The sequence below is a fragment of the Neofelis nebulosa genome, chromosome 11, assembly GCF_028018385.1.
Source record: "Neofelis nebulosa isolate mNeoNeb1 chromosome 11, mNeoNeb1.pri, whole genome shotgun sequence".
In the NCBI taxonomy this organism is placed as follows: Eukaryota; Metazoa; Chordata; class Mammalia; order Carnivora; family Felidae; genus Neofelis; species Neofelis nebulosa.
The window spans coordinates 85,021,234-85,027,193 of NC_080792.1; the positions used below are offsets into that span (position 1 = coordinate 85,021,234).

The 5,960-nt window shown below is 50.2% G+C and overlaps 1 long non-coding RNA gene across 1 annotated transcript; it reads left to right on the forward strand.

Annotated features, from left to right (window-relative positions):
- The first annotated feature begins 33 nt into the window (after positions 1–33).
- Positions 34–5,479, forward strand: LOC131489327 (uncharacterized). Its single transcript, XR_009250487.1, has 3 exons — positions 34–174; positions 1,264–1,317; positions 5,272–5,479. It is a non-coding gene; the product is annotated as an uncharacterized LOC131489327 (long non-coding RNA).
- Positions 5,480–5,960: the final 481 nt, after the last annotated feature.

Genomic DNA, 5,960 nt, shown 5'->3' on the forward strand with positions numbered 1-5,960 from the left:
TTGCCGGGGCAACCAACCACACAACATTCCACGGCCGGCCTGAGGCCTCAGGAGTCCATCCTGGGAGGGGAGAGGGCGGGGGGCCACCCAAGGCGGGTAGGGCGGAGAGCAGACTCTGCCTATTCCAGAGACGGCTTTAAGTCCCAATGTAAACTGGGGTGCAGTGGAGAGGAGGTGGGTCCTTCAGCCAAAAATTTACCCATTTGGTGCCGCATGTCTGGTCAAGCCTCTTCCCGGCCGGGTGGGATGGGACGGGACGCCTCGATCATGGTTGTAACGGTTAGTTGTCTGTTCAAAGAGTAATTATTGGGCACCCACTGTTTGCCAGGTCCTGGGCAGGGCTATTCACTCCCTGGCAAAGTGCTGAGGGCCTACTACGTTCCATCCCTCCGAGGGTCAACACCTTTTGCTGGGGATGGGGCTACCCTGGCCCAGTCTCGTGGAGCTCCCAGTGTGGTTAAGGGAGATCAGCACCACCCAGGGGAGGCCGGGCTGGAGGAGCCCCAGATTTGGGGGATGGGGAGGAGCTGACATACCTTGAGCGATTACTGTTGTTCAGGCACTGTGCTAAGCGCTTTCTATGCAATGTCTAAGTTAATTCCTAAAAACGGCACCCTGGGGGACGGTATTAGAGAAAACCGCCCAGACCAAAACTGCAGATACCCATGGGTCCTCCACCCAGAAATAATACACGCTAGCATCTCATCGTCTGTGCTTTCGATCGTTTTATTTTTCTGTTTTAAGTAATTTTTTTCGTGTAAAGAAATATATTTTCTCATTGCAGAATAACACTGTTAGGAAAAACCATGCACTCCTAAGCATTTTGTCTGAGCACATTTTTATTTATTTATTTGTTTGTTTGTTTGTTTGTTTATTTATTGTTTATTTAAATGTTTATCTATATTTGAGATAGAGACAGAGCATGACTGGGGGACACAGAATCGGAAGCAGGCTCCAGGCTCCGAGCTGTCAGCACAGAGCCCCACACGGGGCTCGAACTCACAAACAGCAGGATCATGACCTGAGCCGGAGTCGGACGTTTAACCGTCTGAGCCACCCAGGCGCCCCTGAGGGCATATTTTTAGAAAGGAGCTAAAATAATGTACATTTTCTCTTGGATCATTTTGCATTAAATTGCACATATATCTTTCTGCATACATTGACGTGAAGTTATAAGCTACACGACCTAATTTTTTTCTTGGTTTAAAAATATTGAGGTATAATTTACATAATGTAAAATTCATTTTTTTTTTTCACGTACAGTTCTATGGGTTTGGCAAATGCAGAAAGTCATGGGTCATCACCACTACAGTCAAGGTACAAAATGTTTCCATCACCCCCAAAAGTCCCCATGCTTCTTCATAATTAACCCTTGTCCCCACCCTAGCCCCTGGCAACCGCTGACCTGCTCTCTATCCTGATAGTTTTGCCTTTTCCAGAATATCAGAAATGGAATTCTATACTTTGTAGCCTTTTGAGTCTGGCTTCTTTAACCAGAAGTGTTCATTTGAAATTCATTCCTGTTGATGGGTGTATCCATAATTCATTCTTCTTCATTGCCGAGTAGTATTTGATTGTATACCATGGTTTGTTTATTCAGCCTCCCGCTGGGTCATTTCTGGTTCTGGGCAATGACAAATAGAGCCTGTGTATTCATGGACAGATTTTTGTGTGAACATAAGCTTTCATTCTGCTCTGTATAAATATGTAGGAGCAGGATTGCTGAGTCATATGGTAAGTATGTGTCTAACTGAAAAACTGCAAACTTTTTTCAAAGTGGCTGTACCATTTTTAAAAAAAAAATTTTTTTCAACGTTTTTTATTTATTTTTGGGACAGAGAGAGACAGAGCATGAACGGGGGAGGGGCAGAGAGAGAGGGAGACACAGAATCGGAAACAGGCTCCAGGCTCCGAGCCATCAGCCCAGAGCCTGACGCGGGGCTCGAACTCACGGACCGTGAGATCGTGACCTGGCTGAAGTCGGACGCTTAACCGACTGCGCCACCCAGGCGCCCCGGCTGTACCATTTTTAAAAAAATAAGTTGTTTTTTTTAAAGTGTATTTATTTGGGGGTGCCTGGGTGGCTCAGGTTGGTTGAGAGACCGACTTCGGCTCAGGTCATGATCTCATGGTTTGTGAGTTCGAGCCCCGCGTCGGGTTGTGTGCTGACAGCTCAGGGCCTGGAGCGTGCTTCGGATTCTGTGTCTCCCTCTTTCTGCCCCTTCCCAGCTCATGCTCCGTCTCTCTCTCTCTCTCTCTCTCTCTCTCTCTCTCTCTCTCTCTCTCTCTCCCTCCCTCAAAAATAAAAAAAATTAAATAAACAAAAAAATTGAAAAAAAATTTTAAGAAGTAATACAGACAGATCCCATATCCCTCCACCCGGTTTTCCCCGATGGTTCCATCTTGCACCTGACCGCACAGTATCACAACCAAGAAATTGGCATCGATACAATCCACAAGCCTTAATCAGATCTCCCAGTTTTACATGCACTCATGCGTGTGTGTATTTAGTCCTATGCAAAGTTATCACATGTGGACCCCTGTGACGGTCACCGTCAAGCTGCAGAACGTTCCTCGCTGGGATCCTTCATGCCGCCCTTTGATAGCCAGGACCCCTTCCCTCCCTCCTGCCTCCCTAACCCCTGGAGACTATTTATCTGTTCTCCATCTGCATAGTTTTCTCACGTCAAGGATGTCACCTACGTGGAATTGTACAGTATGTAACCTTTGAGGTTGGCTTTTTCACTCCGCTTTGTTCTCTGGAGACCCATCCTACTTGCTACATGCATCAGTGTTTATTCTTTTTGATCGCTGAGTAGCCTGCCGCGGGATGGATGGCCACAGTGTAACCATTCAGGTAGAAGGACATTTGGGTTCTTGGCAGTTTGGGGCTCTCTCGAATAAAGCCGCCGTGAGGATTCACGTCCCGGTTTTTGCGTGAACGGAAGCTCTCACTCCTCTGGGATCGATGCCCGTGAGCGTAACTGTTAAGGAAACCGCCATAGTCTTTTCCAGAGTGGTGGTACCATATTCCCACCGACAATGCACGAGTGATCCGGTGTTTTGTTTTTTCTTCATCCTCGCTATTCTCGCCACTTTTGTTTTAGCCATTCTGATAGGTGCAGTGATGTCTCCTTGTGGTCTTTGCACTTCTCTACTGGCTGTAATGATGAGGAACATCTTTTTGCGTACTTCTTTGCCATCTGTGTCTCCGCTTCGGCCAAATATCAGTTCCGCATCTGTCGCCTGTGTTCTAATGAATTGTTTTTAGCCGTTGGGTTTGGGGAACTTCTTTATATATATTCTAGATACACGTCTGGATGTTCCAGATAGACCTCTGTTGCGTATTTTCTCCCAGGCTGTAGCTTGTCTTTTCAGTCTCTTCACGTGGTCTCTCGCAAAGAACAGTTTCAAACGTTGACGGTCCGATCTGCTGCTTTTTCCTTCCTGCGACGTGTCACGCCCAAGGTGGGACTTGAACTCGGCCATCTGGACGTGGAGCCCACCTTCTCAACTACAGCACTTCAGATACCCTTGAGCCCGTCTTGGATCTCTCCCTCCTCAGGCTCCATTCCCTTCCTTTCCTGTTCGGAGGGTGTCCTCATCTGGAAGCTGCTAGGCGTCCTTCCCTTTTTAATCTCTATTCCCTTAGAGGTGGTTTGTTTGGGTGTGTCGGCGGGGGGGGGGGGGGGGGGCCGGGAGGACAGATGTTTATTGAGCACTTACTCTGTAGCAGGCACCGTGTGAGGGCACAACAGTGGTTAAGGCAAATCCTGCCCACATGGGACATACAGGCTGATGGGGAGGTCAGAGGCCTCAAATGACTGCAAATATGTCATTATGCTCTGGAAGGCCTAGGGGAAGAAGCCCAGGGTGTAAGGAGCAGGGAGGGAAGCCTCTCTGAGAAAGTATCATGTGAACCCAGACCTGAAGGATAAAGAGGGGTGAGAAGAAGAAAGGAAAAGTATTCCAAGGAGACAGAACAGCATGCGCAAAGGCCCCGAGGCAGGAGGATGTGGCTTCTTCCTACAAGAGAACAAAGGTCTGTCTGTCGGTGTGCAGAATTCAAGGATGATGGGATGGGTCAGGCTAAACCCCTCCATGCCCCAGGCCTTTGCATTTCTGCTTTAAATGGGGCCTTGCTTCCAGGTCCTCTTGGGGCTCCCCTGTCACGCTGCTGAGGCAGAGGTCCCAGCCCCCCTCCCCCCACCTCTCTGTCCCTTTGGCCTGGGAGACGGGTTGGGTCGGGCTGCTGAGTGACAGCAGGACACAACTTCTAGGCTGGCCTTGCCCTTGGCCACAACCTGTAGCTCTGGAAATATCCACTCTCCCCGCCCCCAGATCTCATGCCTGGGTGGCCTCCCCCTGCCTACTTCTCCATTCCAAGGCAGGGGTGGGGAGGCCACCTTAGGGAGAAGGGCCGAGGAAGGAGGAAGCAGGGCGTCAGACTGGCAGCCGGACACCGTGTTTCAGGCTGTGGGGGGAGGGGACCTACTGCTTCCTCGGCAGCCAGCCCACAGGAGGGGTTTGGGAATCCTGCCCACTCCTCCCACCGCTGCCTCCTGTCCCACGTGGCTCTCTGCCCAGAATCGTGCCCCGCGATCACAAATGGGGCTTTGTGCTCCCGAGACAAAGAACGCACTCCTCACCCCCAACCTGGGCCCGGGTTTGTCCGCCTTGCCCCCAGCCTTGGCCTCAGAAGGGATGGTGCCACTTCCAGGAGGGGAAACTGAGGTCTGGAGGGGCAGACAGGTCTGTGGAGCCAGAGGAGGGGTCTGTCCCCGGTTTGGGGGCGGAGGTGTAGCGGAGAGGGGGTAAGTCAGCACTGATTAAGCTGCCACCCTGGGCGCCGCGGGGAGAAAGGAAGTAAAAAAATAATATGACTATTATCACGACGAGAGAGGCCAGATTCCAGCCCTGGAGGAGAACAGAATTCTGTTTAACCCAGCGAGTGCGTTCTGAGTCTTTCTTAATGTGCCACGCGGTGTGGGAGGCGCGGCATGAATCAGACATTGTCCCTGACATTTAAGAGATAAGACGAGTGTGTAAAATACCACCAAACAAGCGAACAAGAGACCAAGGTCACCGAACGGTGCCAACAGGCAGGGGTGAGGGGAGTGGAGGGGGGTGGTCGTGGCTGTCTTCCCAGCTGTCTTCCAGGGCTACCCGGAGGCCGTGCGCCAGCCACAAAGGCCAGCAGTGCCTTCAGAGACTGGAGGGCGCACGCATTATTTTTCTGATTATGAAAGCAGTGCATGTCATCATGTCTAGGAAAGCCCTGGAGCTCCTGCCTCCCTCCGATGCCTGATAAACATCTGCGGACCACTTCCTACCTCCTCCCAGGAGTGATTTCGTTAGCCACCTGCTACTTTTGTCAGTTCCCCACTCCACTGAGAGCCCCAGGAGAGCAGGGCTGGGCTGTTTTATACCTCACTGTATCCCCACTGCCTGGGACACGGCAGGCACTCGATACGGATCCGTGGAGTAAAAAGAATATTATATATATATATATATATATATATATATATATATATATATATATATTGTGGCATCAGAATCATGCTGTATAGATGGTCATGTTTACTGTGTTTTCCCCATTACCTACGTTTTCTTTTTCAGCCTTTTTCCCGTCTTTGAGAACATCCGTTTTAACAGCTTTGTAGTAGTCTATGACATTGACATGACATTGTCTATCCTTTGTTCACCGCCCCCCCCCCCCCCCCGACTTAATCTTGATTCAGTTGAATCAGTAGGACATAAACAAGGAAACAGGTAGAAAAGGGAGTGGAAGGGCTTTCCTGGTGGAAGGAACAGACAGGGCAGGGGCAGTGTGGGGTGGGGTGAGGGGACATGACTGAAATCTTAAGAGTGTTGAGTTCGGGAGCGGTGTGTTGTTAAACTGACCCCTCCCCCCCACATTGTAGCATTTGCCAACCTGCATGGTATAAATTCTCCCACCG